The sequence below is a fragment of the Podarcis pityusensis genome (assembly GCF_964106645.2).
Source record: "Podarcis pityusensis genome assembly, chromosome: 3".
In the NCBI taxonomy this organism is placed as follows: Eukaryota; Metazoa; Chordata; class Lepidosauria; order Squamata; family Lacertidae; genus Podarcis; species Podarcis pityusensis.
Genome location: NC_138026.1, coordinates 22,827,543 through 22,849,835, shown reverse-complemented (window position 1 = coordinate 22,849,835; position 22,293 = coordinate 22,827,543). Strand labels below are relative to the sequence as shown.

Genomic DNA, 22,293 nt, shown 5'->3' with positions numbered 1-22,293 from the left:
GCTTAGTTGTCATGGGATAAGAGGAGAGGGCCTCTTATGGACTGGTAACTGTGGCAGTAGCAGCCCTTGTCGTGTAGCATTGTGGTGGGGCATTGGTGCCAATGGGTAAGGTTATGTGTGTGATTCCCTGCTCTGCCCCACCGCCCAGAGAGTTTTTAGTTCTGATCTTAATGGGGAGGAAAGAGAGGAGCCTCTCCTCCCAGCACACAGGATTCTCAGTATGTCTCAAACCTATAATTAATACAGGAGAGGTAAGCTACCTGTGACACCCTAAACAGAGAGCCTGGTGAAACTAAACCTTGAAGTCTCTGCCATCTTTTCCTCAAAGAAGAAGTTAGTTCCGTAGTGCACACTGACCCAAAATAACTACCAGCTCCAAATGTCTACAAATACATTAGGCTTGCCGGCTGCGCTTTTTCAGATGCTAGAGTCAAAGATTATCTGCTGCTCTGCTTTGCGAGATCTTCCTACGTTTTACACTTCCTTAGTTTTCTGGAGTTTGCATTTTTACAGTTCCTAGGGATTCTGGCTTCTGCTGTTTCGAGTACCGTATTTCCCTCTGAATGTCTTTTTCTTTGGAGCTGATCAGCGTAACAGACGATCTAACAACATAGTTGGTTTTGGAACAAGGTATTATGTTATGAGTGCCAGAGCCAGGGAGACAGCAACAACACTGGGGTCAGAAGTCAACTGCTACATCCAGCCCATTGCCTTTTCCTACTTGGAGATGATTTCCTATGTCAGGGAAGCTTCAGACATTGCATTTTGTACTAGGGACAGGAATTTCCTTAGTAAAAAATAATTATCAAGTATCTGCTGTAGTCAAGGATGAAGAGCACCCACATGCAAAACAGAGCACGTTTTAAGAAACTAGGTTTGACCATGTATTGACACCACTTCTAGTATTTCAAAAGGAGGCATACCAAATTTTACTCAGCTTGATGAGCTGTGCTCAGGAGTTCTGACTGCACTGGGATATCGATTCTTATGACCTTTACACCTTCATGATCCTGAAATTTCTGTTCACATCCAAGCTTCTTATAAAATAATATCCCTGTGGTTAATCCCCTACACTTCCACTGCAACATTTGGAAGTGTTGCTGTATTGGGTATACAAATGTTGGAAATGAATAAATGGATGGAGTGTGCTGGTTGAGGATTATTTTATTTTTTTCAGCACCACTATCTGTAGAACTAGAGGCTGGCCTGTTTGGAGGCATATCATTCATGCACTCAGAGAGTACCTGATTCCAAGTAGGGTGAACAAGGTGATAATATTGTGGTGCAGTATCTGAAACTTTCCAATGTTTTAGTAAACGGAGTAGGCCTTGGGGGAGGATCAGAGGCGTTACAGGATGCCATAGTCTACAGCTTGAGATGAATGTTCCAGGAATGCCCTGCACCCTGGAGCCAGCTCTCATATACCCTGGCTGAAAGGTGTGTTCCTGTCTTCCGAGGAGCTCGCTGGTTGAACAAGTGGCAGGGGAAAGGCCTCTTCTCTTCATTATGTCAGGGTCTGCACCTATTGGTTGAGGAAAGTCATATGTCCACTGTGTACTTGGGGTGAGGGGCGGGCTGTCCCATCACAACCTACATTCCTATTGGAGGGGCAAGGGGCAGTCACCTCAAAATGGTTAGACACAATGGACAATTTCAAGCACTAGCCTGGATATCCACAGCAGTGACTGCTGTGGAGCTGTGAAGATCCAGACAGGCGGTAAGGACTAAAAACAAAAACTTCCATACACTCAAGGGGTGAGATGAACACACACTGGGACATAGAAGGGCACAATGGTTAGGTTTAGGCCATGGAGATTGGAAATCTACTCTGCCAAATCAGGAACAATGAGGCAGTCATTTACGCTGGTTACAATGATACCCTAAAACAAACTTTTGCCCCCCCCCAACCCCCATATCAAATTTATATTAACTTTATATCAAAAGTTGTTACTTCTAGTGAAAGGTCTGGGACTTCCAGTGAAAACGGGTGGGACACCTGTTCCTTATTTATTTATTTGGTTGGTAAGGTAAAGGTAAAGGGACCCCTGACCATTAGGTCCAGTTGTGACCGACTCTGGGGTTGTGGCGCTCATCTCGCTTTATTGGCCGAGGGAGCCGGCGTACAGCTTCCGGGTCATGTGGCCAGGATGACTAAGCCCTTCTGGCAAACCAGAGCAGCGCACGGAAACGCCGTTTACCTTCCCGCTGGAGTGGTACCTATTTATCTACTTGCACTTTGACGTGCTTTCGAACTGCTAGGTGGGCAGGAGCTGGGACCAAACAACGGGAGCTCACCCCATTGCGGGGATTTGAACTGCCAACCTTCCGATCGGCAAGCCCAAGAAGAAGAAGAAGAGTTTGGATTTGACCCTAAGGACCCTACCCTAAGGAGTCTCAAAGCGGCTAACATTCTCCTTTCCCTTCTTCCCCCACAACAAACACTCTGTGAGGTGAGTGGGGCTGAGAGACTTCAAAGAAGTGTGACTGGCCCAAGGTCACCCAGCAGCTGCATGTGGAGGAGTGGAGACCCGAACCTGGTTCACCAGATTACGAGTCCACCTCTCTTAACCACTACACCACACTGGCCACCCGCTATGATCAGAAGCAGTAAAAAGGCTAAAAATAATTAAAGCAACCAGAAGAGTATTTTTTTTAAAAAAATCATCAATAGATGAAAGTCAGCATGGATTGCCTACAGGAAGGTCAGAGCCAAAATATGAATAAATGTCATGGCACTGGAAACGTGACCAGTTCAGTGCCAGAAGACCCTCCCTTGGAAAAGGATTCCACATGAGGGAGACCACAAGTGAAAAGTTCCAACCCATCTCACTTCAGAGGATGGTGGATTTGGACCAGGGCCTCCTAAATATTTAGGCAGACTACTGGAGAAGAACATGGTCATTTAATGACACAGGGATCGGTCTTAGCCCTTTAGGACTTCAAAGTATTGCTCAGAAAAGCATGATCAGCCAGTGCAGTTGTTTAAGAAGAGGTTTATCATTTGCTCTCCTCCAACTGACACATGTTTCTCGCATCTCATATCCTGCTCAGCTAGAGTTAAATTGGCTACTTTGTCCTATGCCCACTGATATACAAAGCAAAACAACCGCATTATGAATTACAGCTATAATGCATCTTATCTGTATACCTGGGAAACAAAGATGCAGAGCATTTAGCATGGATTCATGTTCCAGTTACTAAGAGAAGATCAAACGCAAGCGTCCCTTGGGCAGCTCTGCTCTGGTGCCCACAGCTTTGAAACAAACCAATTTCCAGAGCCACACAAAGGCCTGAAAACAGCAGGCGAATAATGCACATACGTGGTTATCAAATTAATTACATTCTGTGTGTGTGTGTGTGTGTGTGTGTGTGTGTGTGTGTTTAAAAAATCTGAACAAGAAATGCCCCAGTCATTTTCATAAACTCTTGATCATGTTATCATTAACAGCTTTCATTTTCCTAACTTTTCAAAAACAATTACCATGAAAGGAGAAGGGATCTCAGGGTGTAATATCCAGTGTTCAAAGTTGGAGCTCAGAATTAAGTTTTAGCTGAAAACAAGACTCAGCAGCAATATTCAGGAATGAAAGGACTGCTGGATGCGTAAAGTTAAGAACCAGGTGATGAATTTCTAGAAATGGTTAGTATGAGAGGTACTTTTTACCTTTCCAGTAGTTTTGTTCTGGATTTTTTTTTTTTGAGAGACCAGCAAGGTGAGGTTCCCATGCATAATCAAGGTTTAAATATGCATTTCAGAAGAAAATGAAGAAAAACTGCTCAGTAGCACTGCTGGTTATCTGACTGAGCCACAGGATTGCACATAAAGTTGCACTGGTCTGGATGCATAACCCAGGTCAGATGATCAGTAGTAGCACTGATTAGCTTTTCAAAGTAGGGATGGAATGGAACAGGTCAAAATCCAGCACCTTCTATCAGTGGTATCTGTTATCATCATTGTATTTATTTAATTTAACACATTCCAAATTGATTTACAACATCACTGGTCATTTGACTAGAGTTGCAGAAACTTTGCCTTGGCAGCATTTTATTATTACTATTTGCTTACATCTGAAATTCAGCTTTAAATAGGAACCTGTAATTGAGCTATGCCTCCTGAGATCAGCTACTCCAGATGCAAATTGATTGTTGAATTTCCACCCGACTTGAAACTAAACAGGTTAGCAGCAGACAGATGTCTAGAGGGAAAGTGGGGAGTATCCAACTTGTGTCCCTCTGCTGATAGTAGACATCCATCAGTAGAACTGGGAGGGAATCAGTTTTTGGAAATAGCCTCTCTCCTGCAAAAGGGCCATCGCTCAGTGGTAGAGCACCAGGTCCCAGATTCAGTCCCCAGCATCTCGAGGTATGGCTTGAAACTCTGGAAAGCCAATGCCGGTTGATTCCTTTTTTTATAATGTTTTTTATTAATTTTAACATATAAATTATAAAATGTACCACAAAACTTATCACTTATACAATCTTTTTGGACTTCCATCAGCACCTCTGATGATCCACCGTTTTAACCACTTCTTATGCATTTTTAAACTTTATATTGCCTTTACATCTCTTATCAAATCATCCTCCCCCTTATCCATTTTTACAATACTTCTAATAATACCCCTCACAAAACTTCTTGCAACCCTGCAAACGTCGTCTGTTCTTCACAATTACTTTTCAAATAGTCCGTAAATTTACTCCAGTCTTCCGTGAATTTCTGGTCTCGCCGGTTTCGAATCCTTCCTGTTAGTTTATCTAATTCTGCATAGTCAATTAACTTCATCCTCCATTCTTTAATCGACGGTAACTCTTCTTGCTTCCATTTTTGGGCCAATAATATTCTTGCTGCTGTTATTGCATATAAAAAGAGCTTACATTCCTTTCTATGTATGTCACTCCCCACAATGCCCAATAGAAATGCTTCTGGTTTCTTTATAAATGTATATTTCAACATTTTTTTCAACTCATCTCCCAGAAGCATTTCACCTTTTTACATCAATGCCGGTCACTTCCAACAATGCTGAGCTAGATAGACCAATGATTTGTTCCAGTTTAAGACAGCTTCCTATGTATCCCTCAAAATCAGATTGAAGGGCTTGAGGAATGTAGTGGGGTTGGGGATTGCAAAGTGAAGGAGGGAGGAAAATGGCTTTCCTCCCTATTCTGATTATTGATGCTCATTGTTAGTGGGAGGATACCAACTGGATAATCATCCTAGGGTATCAAGAGAGAGCTGTAAACATCTAACCAGGGAAGGAGAGAAAGAGAGAGAAATAAAAAGACTTACATTCAGGAACAAGAAGCCCTTAGCAACAGAGAATACTTTAAGGATAACAGAACCCATATCCTGGGAGACAGGTGGCAACACAAATTGCTCCTCAATGCTTAACTTAGAGTAAGGATTGGCTAAAGGACGATTGGTGACAGCTATTAGTCCTTAGTGATTGACAGCACTTTGCTAGTCCAGGCCATTGAAATAGACACTAGCTGAATCTCTTGACACGTGCAATGGAAAATAGTTTATCTTTAGACCTTGTGCAGGTACGTAAAGCGGATAAAGACGGGATATGAGGAGCGACTATTAAAAACCTTATCAGAAGCAGAGCTTAAAATGGAGCCGTTTTTAAAAAATAGGTGTGATTTCAACAGGAAAAGTATTTTTCTGCTTGGCTGTTAGGAGCAGATGAAGAAACCACAAGTGAACAGGTGATGTAAAAAATTAAGAATCAAAGAAAAGGGGGAAATATATATTAGAATAATATTAGAACACATTATCATGCTACCCTTTCGCATTTCCCAGGCGTGGCAGCTGGGGAATAGTCTATTAGGCTGCTGTTTTCCTGAAAATGGCCCAAAACAAAGGCGTCAAGGTAAAGAAAGAAAGAGAGAGAGAGAGAGAGAGAGAGAGAAAGAGAGAGAGAGAGAGAGAAGGCCACATAAAGGTCAGCTTTTATATTTCCTGCATGAATTTTTTTCTGACATGGATGATACTTGCAGAGCATCATGCACAGGGTGCAATTAAACTACAAGGCACTTCTGCAATCAAAGACAACAATCAAACTGAACACAGTTGCTTTCATATGATCTGTTTATTTAGCATTGTTAATCCTGATTTGTTGCCACAAGATTTGTGGGGCACTTACAAGACACCAACTATTTGTCTGCAGGAAGGTGATACAACCTTGCATCAAGCAATCAGCGTCTTACACGTCATTGCACAAGAGTTGCTACATCAACTGTCATTGTGCAATCTAAATGTGTGCCATTGAATCCCACTCCAAAAAGATGTCCGTCAAGAAGTTCCCGTGGGAAAAAAATATAGACAAGCTTTTTAAATCTCCCAATTGGGGTGGGACTTTTCCCAAAGCAGACTCAACCTCAGCCCTGAATTGGGCAGCCTCCAAAACACTCTGGGCTAAAACAGGCTGTGTTTTGAAATGATGATCCAAATATTGTGGTTGTTGGTACACACTGCTAGTGACTAGGTTTGGGGACTTTATCAGGCAGTTATTGATTGTGAAACAAACAGTCATCTCAGTGTGTTTGCTTCTCTCTTACACAGCTTAGAGCAGCTGCATTTTAATATAACATGTGCAATGGGAAGTTATTTAAATAATGCACCATTGACAATTATTAATTCAGATTTTTGAATCTTTTGCAATTCTGAATAATTGCATCTGATCTGACCCATTCCAGGTTAGCCAGAAGGGAACTTACCAGACTGATGTCCACATAATTATATAGATAGCTGAGGCAATTAGACCCCTAACTGTGGTACGCTCATAAACAAAATGACAAAGCATTTGTTAGAATGAAAAATTAAGAGCGCCGAACAGTTAGTTGCCTGTTTCAGTGACCTCGTGTGTTTGCAACATCTGCAGCATGCAGAGAGAATAATAACATGTTTGATATGTTGCAGACACAATCTATTCACTCAGCTATGCCTGCATTAGGGCTTGCTAGATTTGCTCTAAAGTTCATTTCCTTGCATTATAGGTGGGTAAATTTGTGCTCCTTACTGATGCACAACTTCTATTAATGTTAAACTAGATGAGGTTATGGTAAAAGAAAAGAGTGCTGTTGAGAGAGAAAATTAGATAATATGATGCAAGGGTGAGCTGAGATGGATGACATCTACATATTGAGGTGCAGGAGTTAGATTGAAAAAGACAAGACTGAATGACCGCACTGTGTGAAAACACCAGGAAGCCAGCAGAAACAGCCTGACACACAGGAATGTCTCAGAGCTGTTATGGAACAATCATGACAGTTCGTGAAAAGAAAGAGCAATCCTGAAAATAAAATGGCAATAACACCAGAAACCGCAAAACTTTAAGGTCACTGTTGTTTCAGCATTGTCTTTTGTCTAAAGACTGGTGTTCTTTTTGTGGGTATATTCTGTAACATGTCATTGATGCAAAAAAATAGTGCATTAATGATGGATATATACTGGGGCATCCACACACCATTCTGCTTTATTATTTGTTCTGCTATGCATCACCAACATCACTACATTATTGCCATCTGGAGGGATGCTCTTGTCCCATAAGCATGACAAAGGCAAGGCCAAACAACAAGAACCCTGGAACATTATGCAATGGGATATGATTTTTAGATGTTATTTTATTGAGAAAAAGTTGGAGGAACTTATCAGAGAAGTATGGGGCAGGCGTCTATTGCAAACAAAGCAGTACGACCACCACAAAACTTTTGCAAGTGCAAATGGTATTGAAAGTAGGATTGCATAACATCACGAGAACAATTCATGATGAATGCTCAATAAAAAGGGCATCTGAAAATGGATATGACATAAAGACACTACTGATGGAAGAGGTTCTAGCTCTGAAATTCACATCAGCCCCAGCCAGTATGGTCAGTGGTCAAGGATGAGGGGAGTTGTAGCTCAACATCTGGAGGACCATAGTTTTTCCATCCCTGTCTTACAGTTATGAATGACTGCCAATGGAGCATAGATGGTAGAGTGGAGAATGTAAATATTGTGTTTCGTGAGCTTCAGCTTGTGGAACTAACAGCCAGATATTGTTTCCTACAGTAGAGCTATTCAAGGGGGAAACAGACTCTCTCCTCTGGTCAGTGGCAGACTTTGGACTCCCAAATTTCAGTGGCACCCTTTGTGACACTAACATTTGGAGTCTCCCACCTCACTCTGTTCTACAGCAATGTTTTGGTGCCCAGTGCAGCATGGTGCCCAATGCCACTGCACTAGTCATGCTACCCTAAACTGCCTCTGCTCTGATCTGCTGACACCAGCCTCCTTCCTAAACTAGCCTGCATCTGGCTGAAAGTCTCTGGGGAACAAAGGCAAGCTGACAGCAGTGCCACAAGGGAGCTGAGGGCCAGAAAGTCTTGGAATGGATTCAGAAAGGGCACCTGGTTATTTCCGCTTAAAAATGAAACAAAACTTTGTTCTTTTCTGAGTCAATCTGTGGGGAATTTGGCGAAGTTTACCTAGTGTAGGCAGCTGCTCAGCATTTATTTCTAAGACATTTGCAGTTTTTGAGGCCAATCGCTGAACAATATTTTCTCAAACCACTCTGAAGAGAAATGTGTGTTCTGGGATAAAAGGAGTCCCAAGACCCAACAGGGGAAGGGAAGTGGAACTGGTACGTGGCTTTGAGGACATTTAAATGTGCCTATAAATCCCTTTCGTTATCGCAAAGTGTAATAATTTCAAGCTGAATGGAAATAGCAGAAATTCAGATTTTTTATTCCTGTCAGCACGACAGTTTCTCAGGAGCAGTTATCCCAGATCTCATATGTTTGTTGTAAAGCTTGTTGTTACAGGTGGGTGAGCACTATCTATAAATCCCATCATTCTGACTCATTCGTACTGCTCAAGCTCACGACTCAAAGATACAACAGTCTAAGCCGTGTGGCTCAAATGCTTTGTAACTGAATACCTGTGTGTGGTCTGACTTACTGAAATAGCTTTTATACTTTGGAACTGTATGCATGTACATGATTTTCTTATAAAGGGGTGGGGAGCTTCATCTTCTAAATGAAGGTTGTGGAACTTGTGCTTCTCCAGATATTGCTGGATTTCAGCTCCCAACACTCCTGGCCACTGACCATACTGGCTGGGACTGAGTCCACCTTGGCTTTCCCTAAGGAGTAATCCAGTTGATTTATTAATCTGTACCCGTACTCACTTGTGCTGCGTTATGCACTTGTTTTATGAATCTAATTTTATTGTTGTTTTATGCTTTCTTTGGCCATGATTTTTTTTGTAAATACAGATACAGGCACCCCTCCCCCCATTTCCATGTGGCTTGCGTTCCAAGGCACCCACTGGAAAAGCCTGCAAATACCCAATTCTTCCCCAACCCTACCTCTGTTCCACCCTTTAATGACGTTTCAGTGGCGTCTTTATGACATTTCCTTGTCACTTCTGGGTTCTGTGCAATGCGCATATACCCGATCACTCGCATATTGAACTTAAACCAGGGGCTGCCTGTATATAAAGAACAATAACCAGAGGACTGTAGAATCCGAGAGCTGGGCAGGCAAAGGGAGAGGACTTCCCCTAATATCAGGAAGCCTTGGGCAAATCTGACCTCAAATTGGAAATGAGACCAGTTGTTCTCTGGCTGTGTTTTGTGACCTCATAGCTTGCTAACCCATTCAGCCCTAGGGAATGTGTGATGAAATAACACTATGGCAATCATCTTTATTGCCTTGAGCTAGATGGCTTTCATCTCAAATGTCAGGTTGGCGTATTTTTGTTTGGTGCTTTATAGTTCTAATTCCCTCTGCTGGGAATTCCATCACAGCAGCACTTGTATTGTCTTCTTTCTGCTTTACAGCCAGTATTCTGGTGCAGATGATGGTTATGCACATTTCCCCCCACAGCCTGTTGTTTCTTCTTTTGTCCTTTGCACTACCCTCTGACATCACTCACCATATACATTTTACCAGAGGCACTGGTTTATTTTTTTAAATAAAAAAACAAACCCAGAAACAATAAGCTTTTGAAATGAAATGGGATTGAACTGACAAGTTGCTAGATCACTGAACACACCCTGGAGTGACTGTAAGCTAATATTCACATGGGGCTTTTGGTATATCACCCTGGACACAACAAAAAGGCATCTTGGCTCCTTACTTCACACTTGTTCCAGCAGCCTCACTGCTACCACATGGCATGTGGCACAAGTTGAGAATACAAGGATCAAGAAGTCCTAAGGGTTGTATCTCATGGTAACTTTGCCTTAACACAAAGGTGAGGAACCAATAGTCCTCCAGATCTTGTTCAAAGCTAAAATTGTGTATACACTCCTGTTTACTCTGCATGCAGTCTGGTGCACACTAGATCTGGCCGGGCTGCTAGGACATGGGTAGGCAAACTAAGGCCCGGGGGCCAGATCTGGCCCAATCGCCTTCTCAATCCGGCCCGCGGATAGTCCGGGAATCAGCATGTTTTTACATGAGCAGAATGTGTGCTTTTATTTAAAATGCATCTCTGGGTTATTTGTGGGGCATAGGAATTCGTTCATTTCCCCCCCCTCCCAAAAATATATAGTCCGGCCCCCCACAAGGTCTGAGGACAGTGGACCGGCCCCCTGCTGAAAATTTTTGCTGACCCCTGTGCTAGGAGGTTGCAGGGGTGTGGTGAATGAGTGGTCACAGGTGTATGGTCAAATTGTTCTAGTTTTCGCCTCATCCTCCCTTGCAAAGCTACCGTGGACACTTCATGCATTGCAATTTCTATAAATAGTTCACACTTAACTAAACTGAACAGCCTCTTCCTTTGCGTTCACAAGGAGTCACTTCTGCTGCAGTTTTTTCCCTGCCAAGACTCCTCCCTTGTTGGTGCCGTTGCTGCCCTATCTGCAGCCACTGCAACTCCTGGCCCATTGCTGTTGTGGCGAGGCAGCTCCCTGGGCTCAGATCAGAGCAGGAAGGTGGTTGAGCCAGTTTGCTGCAACACCTGCCTCTTCTACCTTGTAGCTTTTATTAGGATTGAAGGCAACAGTTACTCTCTCCATGCAGAAATAAGATTTTCATTCTGTATCTAAGGGGGAAGGTCTTTTCCATGGCATATGGCTTTGGGAGCATTCCTTATGAGTACTTGGCAGTGAGGTTTTTCATATATTTGCAAGGAATGCTTGCAAAGCCAAAATGGTTTCAGTGGCGAGCAGGGCACTCACACACACAAATGTATATATTGCTAAATCAATTTTAAAATCCTTTCAAAGCAGTGTACATAAAATCAAAGACCAGAAGAACATGAAATTAGGTTGCAGGAAAGGGCAAGCTTGTGCAAATGAAAACAAAACAAAACAAAACACCACATCTAAGGTAACATCTGAAACTAAGCTCAGAAGATATTTTCCTAATATTGAAAGGTAATGAATTCCACAATATAGGTACCTGCTATATTCCTTGTGGCCACCAAACAGATGCCATATGGGGCAGATAGAAATTCTTTTCATGCAGATTCTTCAGCTAGCCCTGCCTTCAAAGCCTTGGAGTGGTTTTGTTGTGAAACCAAGACCCTTTCCCTAGATTCAGAGCAGAATTGACTACAGTGGTACCTCGGGTTAAGAACTTAATTCATTCTGGAGGTCCTTTCTTAACCTGAAACTGTTCTTAACCTGAAGCACCACTTTAGCTAATGGGGCCTCCCGCTGCCGCCGCGCTGCCGCTGCACGATTTCTGTTCTCATCCTGAAGCAAAGTTCTTAACCCGAGGTACTATTTCTAGGTTAGCAGAGTCTGTAACCTGAAGCGTATGTAACCTGAGGTACCACTTTATTGGGAAACAAGAGGCACAATATCACTACTCCCTGTTTTCTCAGCATCCTGCCATATGGGGATGAGTCAACCTAGGGCTGAGAGGAATTTTCTGACACCTCCCCCCCCCCCCGATTTTCTCTCTCTTCTTTTTTTTAAGCTCATCCTAATTGGAGAATTGCAGTCCTCCCTAGGATTCCCCCCCCCCATAAAATAGCCTCTATTTTGCCATTCATGAATCGTGGGTGCAACCATGGGTCCAGTTTTAATATTGTGGAATAACACAGTCTTCTTCACTTACAATTGCTTACTTCACCCATCACCAATAGGAACTAACAATACAGTTTCTTTCACTTATTAAGTTAGCCAGATGAATTCTCCCCCCGGGGGGGGGGTGTTCTGAGAAAAACTTCCCCTGCCACAAATATTTGGCATGATACCCCCTGCAAAAGAACTGCCATTCACAAATAGCATGGAGGCCGTTTTCGCTCCACTGTAATACAACCTTCCAAGAGACTAAGTAAGAGTTAAAGTTTCTTCAGTGTCGTTGAGATGAAGCTGAAAGAAAACCTGAAGGTGAAACATTTCAGAGTTAAGAAATTTAGTCACCTTGTGCCAAGAGTCTATATCACAAGGCAGGGAGCCCATGAAGAACTGAAGAGACCTGAAATTGAAACCTATGGAGTCTGAGTAAAAATAATTACAAGCATAGAGAGCAGAAAAGGAGTTGTGCTCCAGAGATTCCATGTGCCAAAGAGATTTTCTTTTTCCACATAGCACATTGCTGAGCATGTGGCCATTTCTATCTATGTTTCATAGTGCAATGGAATCTCCCAGAAAAATCCAATGCCTTTGAAGAAGCCAATTCTCTCAGATACTGGTAGATCATATATGGAAAAAATACCCACTGATTGTATTCAATGTTAGCCATATTTAGAGTGGACCCATTGGGCTGTATACAACACTGCACTATCACTGCCACCAGGGATTACTCAGCCTCTGCATAAGCTCCACAGGGTTGGGTGACCCTCCAGAACATATTTTTGGGCACTTGAAGGGAAGAGAGGAAATGGAAATCTCCACTGTATTGTCAGAATGCTGCTGCTGCATGGTTACAAACACCTGAAATTAGTGGGCATAATTAACTGAAGCCCATTGGTTTTAATGGGTCTGCTCTGAGATGAATTTGTTGAATACAACGCTGAATTTTAGTCCATGGACTAATGGAACATACTCCAGTTTCTCGCACCTCCTTTTCCATTCCTTCCAATGGAATTTAGTCACGGGTGCCTTTTTTTACAGGATTATAACCTTCAGGTTTCCCTGGACAGCATTCTTTTATGTTCCAGCCAAGGAATTGTATTTCTGACTTCTGGTTTTAATAGAACTCGTTTTTGTTTTTTCGTTTTTAAAATGCACTTATAGTTGAAATGAAAGAGATCAAGCAACTGATTGACATTTGACTGACATGTCATGCAGCTCAATAAAACCATCTCCAAGATTGTGACATAAAATATCTGGAAATGTGTCACATTTGCATTGCTCTAACAGAATATTAGAAAGAGCAATCCTTTGGGCTAGAACTATTCAAAATTACTTCTGCCAACAAGTTCACACACAGTAGCATAAAACAGTTAGAAAAGTCCTGCCCAAATACAAATGTTTAAAAATTAAACCTTGAATATTTGTGGAGTGCCTTCAATAATATGCAAAACAAAATACTTCTAAAGTGTCAACCCCGCTTTCCAAACCAGCAACCCTTTCTTGTGGAGAGAACTTTGAGATCTGGATTCAAATGGTAATGGAATGAACAAGGCTGAAATAATAATAATAATAATAATAATAATAATAATAATAATAAGAATAATAATAAATTTTATTTATATCCCACCCTCCCCAGCCGAAGCTGGGCTCAGGGCAGCTAACAACAATAAAACAGTACAAAAGTACAGCACAAACAACACTCTAAAATCATTCATTATAAAATTAATTCAAATCAAGCCACTGGCAACCATTGGGCCAGAGCTCCGCGAAGATTGCCGAAGGAGGGAGTCAGGCTGTGCCCTGGCCAAAGGCCTGGTGGAACAGCTCTGTCTTGCAGGCCCTGCGGAAAGATGTCAAGTCCCTGAAACTAATCAAAATAATATCTCAACAACAAAAAATGGTTGGGAAGGAGTCCAATGACTGAATAAGGCACAGGTGGGTGTTCATAGGACCCTTCCAGATGGGTGTTTTATTGCTGGTGTATTCTGCACCATGTTCTTGACACAATAATGATGCATTAAAGGTAAAGGGACCCCTGACCATTAGGTCCAGTCTGGACCGACTCTGGGGTTGTGGTGCTCATCTCGCTTTACTGGCCAAGGGAGCCGGCGTACAACTTCCGGGTCATGTGGCCAGCATGACTAAGCCGCTTCTGGCAAACCAGAGCAGCAACACGGAAACGCCATTTACCTTCCCGCCAGAGCGGTACCTATTTATCTACTTTCACTTTGACGTGCTTTTGAACTGCTAGGTTAGCAGGAGCAGGGACCGAGCAATGGGAGCTCACCCCATCATGGGGATTCGAACCGCCAACCTTCTGATCTGCAAGTCCTAGGCTCTGTGGTTTAACCCACAGCGCCACCCGCGTCCCATAATGATGCATTAGAGGTAAATATATTCTGCTTTTGTTTGTTGTGTGATGCTTCTTCAGTGCTACTACGTTATTGTTGTCCAGACAAGCTATGGTGCAAGAAAAGCAAGCCTAAGAACATTTGTGATATAAAACATTCTGAGATTCCAGCAAGACATTAGGTGATACGCACTGATTGTAACTGAAGCACTGTGACCCAATGCTCTGAACAGGTTTCGTTCCTCTGATTTTGCCCTATCCCATGCCGTCTCATGGAGCTGTTTTTGTTTTTGTTTCATCCTATCCCTCCATTAATATGGAAACGGGGGCTCCATGAGGGGAAACCAACCAACCAACCAACCAACCAAACCTCTGTTTGAGTTATGTTTCTCCTTCTTTCTGCCCCTGCAGGTTTTCTACTCATTCCCAAATTTGCCTGGCAGGGTTCTCTTGCATCTATTAGCCTGCATTTTGCGGGGACATTCATAGAGTTGGAAGGAGCCTTTGGGGTCATGTAGTCCAGCATCTGCAAAGCAGGAGTATGTAGTCGTCCCTTATGGGGATCACAAGAAGAAAATCAATGGGTGGCAGAGTGGTGGCCAGACCCACACTGAGGACCAGTGAGAACTGAGTTCACCTCCCTCCTCCTGATTTTGTCCCTACTCCACTCCCCCCCCCCCTCACTGTGTAAGAACTCAGGCAATTTTTGAGTTAATCTAAAGAATGCTCTAAGAAATCCACCCATCTCTAATTGAAAGTCAGAACCATTGAGCTGGATGGATAAACAGTCTGATGCAGTATGAGGCATTTGCTTCTTTTTCCATGAGAAGTAGGTTAGGTAATGTTGCGAAAAGAATAACCCCCACCCCTCACCACCTATCAAACTTGTTAGATAGTTTTATATAGAATACCCTCACAGTGCATTCTCCCTATTGCTGATGACTGGAAGGAGACCATCTTAAGGTTAAACTGCTTAGGTTCAGAAATGAAAACATTTACAGACATAAGCAAGACTCCAACCATAGATGTGACTTCATGATGGATGGTGTTTGAATTGTTGGAAATTCGTGTCATCCCTCAATGCCAACACTACGTTCTCCCAGATACCACATGGCACCTTGTCCCTTTATTCTGGGGTTAATAGGACAGTGAAGGCAAGGAAAGTGGGTTGTTGTAGGTCTATTTAGGTGAGCTAGATAGAGAGTGATCATAAGTACTTCATTTCACTAAAAGGCAATAGTTGAATGTCACTTTACAGAACAAGGTCAACAATAGTGTCTATGTGTGCGCATAAGAATGATAAAGTAGAGCAGGCAACCTGAGGCAAATCTGCCATAGCACTAGGCAGCTCAGCAAATGAAAGGATGTCACTATCTCATCATTCCTCAGACTTCAAAGGAATTCAAAACAGACAGAAGGGGGGGGGGAAATGTGTTAAGTCTTTGAAAGCACCCTCCACCTTTATTAAAATGTCATTTCCAGGGCAGGGCAAATCTATTCAGGCAAACTACTTACCCTACTGTAAAACTCAGAACAGTTTTAAGAAGTCCCTGAACACCAAAAATGTTTCCTTTTGTTAAGCCCGAGCTGTATGACTGTGTATGCACTACACATTTAAAGCACGTTCAAAACGCATTTTGTCCCACGGAGAATTCTGGGCAATGGGTTGCTGGAAATTGTAACTCTGTGAGTTGTAAACTACAGTGCTCATAATTCCTTGAGGGCAAAAATGTACTTCATGTGTGTATAGGGTGCGTTCACATTACCACCTTAAGAATGCAATGAAGTTCTTTTTTCCATTGCATTTCACAGCTCTTTCCCCCCTCTCTGTTCACGCAAGCACTGCTTCAATACTTCCCCTCTTTGTGTACACATCAGAGGGCGTTGACAGAGCGAGGGTGTCTTTTCCCTACAAAAAGATGTTCACATCTTGGCTAGAGGTGCATTATGAACGGGTTAAGGACTCCAGTCGATGGGAAGCTGGTTTAAGAAACAACCCATAAAACAGTAGTATCTCATAACTAAGTACAGGGTGCATATGCATTTTGGATAATGGTGTGTGGACATGGATTAAAAAACCAGCAGTGGAAATGCAACAAGAGAAGGGTGAACACAGCCATAGAGCATGTTCCACAAAGCTGGCCAGTTAACCTCTATATCCAGATTATTTATGATTCATTGCCTCCCTCCCTCTCTCCCCCGATGCATCACATAGCCCCCCCCCCCATTTCTGCACCCCAACTAATCTCTCTGCACTACCCTTTTCAGATTCCCAATGCATTATTTCGGTCATTTTGCTCACTTCCTTTTTAGTCACATTCCTGGGTGCATCTAGCTGCCTGCCGTTGAGAAGTGGATGTTTGGTCTCAATCAGTCTCCTCAACAGGCGCCCTTTAAATGTTTTCAACTCTCATCCACTCCAGACAGCGTGGGCAATGGTTAGAGCTGCAGTCTGAGAAAACTGGAGCACACTAGGTTGGAGAAGGTTGGCCTAGAATTTAGACCTCTGATTTTACCTAGCAGGACTCTTTATGTTCTTACTCTTTCCACAGTTGCATAAACAGCTACTGCTAATCCCATAGGAATCTTAGGAGACAGGCTAGGGAAGGATCAAAGAAGGAGCTAACCAAGAGGAACTCATTGCATCTGATTACCTGCCCAGCTGTCACCTTGAAGTGTCATCCACAGCAGCCAGGTTTTCTTCTGAAGGCATTACGACTCTGAGATATAGTAATTGGAGGATCTAGTTTTAAAAATTATAGTATACCTAGGATACTTAAAACAAAATGCTTATTTAAAAATACTCTTTGTTAACATAATAGAAATACAGACATTTTAAGTTTTACAAGCTACTAAGAAAGTCATGTAGGGAGAAACCACAGAATGAACATTTACAGTCTGTTTGAAAGTGGAGTTCCTGGTAAGATTAATCTTCCTCCTCCCATTCTTCTTCTTCTTCTTCTTCTTCTTCTTCTTCTTCTTCTTCTTCTTCTTCTTCTTCCTCCTCCTCTAAACAATTATTCAGTTTTAATAATACAACAGCTTAACAATGTAGAATATTTATATACCCTCAGTCTGGAAAATACAAATACAAAAAACAAATAAGAAACATTGCGGCCCCAGGTGCAGAACGTGCACAGCAAAATGTGGGGGCCAGCCAAGGGCAGAAATAAGGCACATGACATCAGTATTGGGTTGAAATGAGTACATTTGCAGCTTTATTTTAGTGGCAGTTGTCTAGTAAAACAACAACTTAGAGATTCAAGTGAACCCAGAACAGGGATGATTATTAATTGATTGTTTCATTTATTAGGTAAAGCAGTGCATGGTGTGTTTGTATGAATGGGAAGGGGAAAGAGGAGGAAATGGAAACCCATTTTCCCCCCTATTGTAGGATACAGCTACATGCTGTTGGGGTTGGTTATTATCTGGAAGGTTTGCATATATTGTAAAATAAAGCCAAACCATTGTGAAGCTATCCTTTTGTTTCTGTTCCCTCAACAATCATAATTTATTAGTTAGTCGTTGTCCCCCCCCCCCCAGTAGGACGGTGTCCCATACACTTTTGTACCAATTGCCTAAGTTCACTCCAAGACATCACTCCAATGTCTAGCTATAATATTCCTAGCTGCTGATAACAGATGACTAATAAGTTCTTTATCATGCGGTTTTGTGTTATTACCTCAAAATATATTTAATAAAGCTATTTCTGGTGTCACTTCTATTTGCTGCCTCGTAATTTTACTAATCTCATGTAAAACTGACAGCCAGAACAGCTGAATTTGGGCACATTCCCACAACATAAGGGAATATCTGTGAATATCTGTACCTAAAGATCAACAGCCTCGCCTACATATCGGTGAAGCTCCTTGGTATATCAGTGCTAGTTTTATTGCCACTAAATACAATCTATAGATGGGTTTTTAGTGTGAGCCCCCTTTTGCTGGCAGATATCGAATTAAACAGTGATTTAGACCACATTTTGGACCACTGGGCTGAAGTTATTTCTTGACCTAAATCTAGTTCCCCCCATTGTTATTTAATTGTGCTGGGGGACCCTACAGTGTATTGGTGTAATATTTTATAGATTGCAGACACCTATTCTCTACTTCTACCTATTCTCCTGTGGCTGGGAGAAGTTTCTCAAAAGGCACTAGTTGTTGTGCGGCTGTTGTTTCTACTATTGGCTTGCATAGAAAAGCTTGCATTTGGTAGAAGAGTAGCCCTGACATTTGAATGTCTTCCATTTTAGTTTGCATTCTTGTCCCATTAGTGGGGTATTGCCCTCTTAAAAGTCCATTAAGCAGCATAGACCCCTGGCTTTCCATCTTGTCACAGAAAAATTGCCGAGAAGAGCTTTCTCCTTCCATGCGTTAAACATAGTTTGCATGAATCTAATGGTGCTTCGGCAGCACATATACTAAAGTTGGAATGATACAAAGAAGATTAGTATGGTTTTCCCATTATAAATTAATTTCTTTTTTTGCAGTAGCCAGAATATCTATCTCCCTCGTGGTTAATTTCTCTGCTTCCTACTTTGGACTGCTTTAATTGTGTGTTTTTGTGGGGGGGGGTTGGACATCACCGGTCACAGAATATCTGAGAGGTGCATTTGTGAGCCACATTTTGTGAAATATACTTGGAGTCCTGCAGTGATTTCATGCTCTTTACTGCAGCTTGTAAAACAGTGACTAAATTTCCCCCCAAACCTCAGGCTTTTATATACATTATTTACACACTGAGTCCCATCCGATTGGCTGATTCTGCTTCCCTTCTGGAGCCTGATTGGTCTTCTCCTGCAAGCCAATCAGTTGTTGCATTCTAGGATCCTACCTGCCTATTCTTCTAGGATCCAAGCTTAGTAGATAATATTTTGTTATGGAATAAGCAGGTGCAAAAATAAAAAATAAAAATGCTTCCTTGTTTCACAAAGTGTGCGATGCTATTATCCTGATGGAGGTGGGGGTGGTTCTATTGATAGAGAAGAAGGTTGTCCAAATAAATGAAAAAGAAAATTCTTAATGTTATTCAGTAAAGGCCACTGAATACAATTCAGCTGAAATACTTTTACAATCCTGTTCATTCAAGTAGGAGAGCTTTAAGCAAGTGCTTCAGTCTCTCGATTGAAAGAAAGGGTGGCTCACTGAAATGTGCCTTACTTTGCATGGACCATGGCCACAATCTGATGGGATCGCTCAGTCAGTAGAGCATGAGATTCAGGGTCGTAGGTTTGAGCCTCCCATTGGGCAGAAGATTCCTGCATCGCAGGGGGTTGGACTAGATGACCCTTGTGGCCCCTTCCAACTCTCCAGTCGTATGATTCTATGAACAATTTGGAAAGATCTGACTTTAGTTAGACCCCAAACTAAAGTCAGATCCCAAATCCAAACCTTTGGTCCTTCCCTTTACTTTAATTAGGAAGCCATTAAAAACATAACACAGTCATACCTCATGTTGTGTCTGCTTCAGGTTACGTGTTTTTGTGTTGCGTCCTGCGGCAACCCAGAAGTACCAGAACAGGTTACTTCCAAGTTTCGGCGTATGCGCAGAAGTGCTAAATCACACCTTGCGCAAGCGCAGATGCGGCACTTTGGCTTGTGTCAGTTCTGTGTTACGGACGGGTCTCCAGAACAGATTCCATCCATAACACGAAGTTCCACTGAACTTTAGTTTTTCACATAGGTCCCTGAATTTTGGTGACATGGTGGCCTCTCAAGAGGGAATTAACCGTGGAAATTGTCAGCAGGTAGATCAAACGGGTTTTTTTGATCTTTAAAATCCCCCAAATAAAATAAAGCAAATTCAAAGGTAAAAAGGACATCACTTTCTCGTTTTTAATGTAAGTGTATACAACTTGGAGGCATGGTAGCTCCTTGAGAGGGGATTAAATAGATGGTATCTTGCGTTTTTGTGACATTTTAGCTATATGGCTCTCTTACAGATCGTTCTGAGGCCCAAATCAATTTGGGTCATTCCAGTTCAGTACCAGCTGCCTCAATCTGATTCAGAATCAGTCCAATTTGGAATTCAGCCAAATCGGCTGTTCAACTATACTGTAAAATATAATGTATATCCACATTCTAAACAGATCGTGAAGGTGCTATGGAATGGTAACAGATGCTGTGGCAATCTGTCAACTCCAGGGTTTTTATGCAGGATTTTTTTTGCCATTATTTGATTAGACCAAGCCTACCTTATGTCCAATGTACTTTCTGCTGGGGGGAATTTGTGGCTGAATGTGCAAACACTTGTACAAGGTGCACACAGGAGAAAACCAGAGAGCTAAGCATTCAATTGAGTCAGGATATCTATCAACACGACACAAGCTCTCAGTGGGATGTGCATTTCTTAGAGCTAAAGGAGCCATTTTCCCATCCTCTTCAGGGGCAGAGAAGCAGGATGTCAGTTTTGTTATTTTTCAGGCGGGGAACTATCTCGAGCTCTTCTGTGTTTTCCTTTTCAGTTTTAAAAAGTGCACTGTCTCGATATTTGGGGTGGGGGGTGAGGAGAGAATACGAGGTGGAGAGAGAGCCATCCTCAGGCCAACTGGCTGTTAGCTGCCATCATCCCAGTGCCTTATGGGAGGATAACAATGGTGTCCTCTTATTTTAAAGAGCTGCTTTCTCTCTTACTGAGTGATGATAAGTGTGCTTTTAAATCTGTAAAACAGAAAAACAGTAAAAGGTAAGAGATGAGCATTCCACATCATTTGAGGTCAGTTGACACCTCTACCCCTAGAAGATCCCTCCTATTTTATCTTGACTGGGTAAGCTACCCCCAAAATGCAAAAATTCAGGTCCATTCATTTCAAGCCAATCCTGTTTATCCTTTCATTAATGATGATGTGCATCACTTTGCACAAGTAGTCCAGTTTGTCACTTGGAGAACACAAGAGTGCCTTTGTTACATGGTGCCTAACTGAAATGTTTTGGGCCTAAAAAGATATATGGATGTGTGCTTATATGCTTTCTTTCCTTGGGCTTCTGGAGTTGGATTGGGTGACATCTTGGCAAATCCTAACATGCAACCTAAACAAGCAAAGCAGCCTGTTGCTGGCATTTTTTAGGGAAGTCTATGCATGAGAGCTTGTACATCCAGGTGTATCTCTTCTCCCTTTCACAAATTGTGGGTGTGCTTAAGGCAAGGGCAACAAAAAGGAATGGAAACTGGGACACCATCTGAGGTTGCTTCGAGGTGACCAGTTTATTGAGCATTTGTTCTCATTTATTTGTGGGGAAGTTATATGATGCTTTGCCAAGCGATTATTACTCTCTCACACTTTCTAGTGTATTAATTTTCCCATCACCTTCTTTTACCACAAAAAGTCCATTAGGTATGAGCGGCTTGTTGTGCAAGACTGCAAATTCCATTTTAATTGTGCAGCCTTAATTTGTCAGAATGTATTTGAGTTCCACTCACAAAATAGTGGCAGTCTGGAAGTGTCCAGAAACATGGGAAAACCTCTAAATAATTCACAATGCACATGACTTTTCCAAGAAGTGCAGGAATTGTAAATAAGAGAAGTAAGGATAGTGAAAATATTCCACAGATTTTGTGCCCAAAGATACGAGGAGGCAAATAACACTTCATAGAAATAGACGTATTTCTTCAGACATATAAAGGCACATCACTTTGAGTAGGAAACTCTGATGTCAGTATGGCCCTACATTTACACAAGTACCTTCTTTTAAACTTGGTTAGTAGAAATTCTTCAATTTCAAGTGAATAAAATAAGACTATAAGAACAGTACAGTGCTACACAGTAATCTGGAAATCTAAAATTAAATATTTAATTAGAACTTTGAATTTGCTTTCAAGATAGGTGGCATTGCACAGGCTATATTACAGTCTTTTATACTTCTTTTGCCAAAAAAATTACTGTATATTTTAAACAGGCCACTTTAATATTAATACAAGTGTAATAGGTTC

At 42.0% G+C, this 22,293-nt stretch overlaps 1 long non-coding RNA gene across 1 annotated transcript in view; it reads left to right on the top strand.

The window, feature by feature from the left end:
• The window catches only part of LOC308473658, an 84,629-nt gene that overhangs the window by 50,510 nt on the left and 11,826 nt on the right, over positions 1-22,293 (top strand). The gene's annotated exons all lie outside the window — the stretch shown is intronic.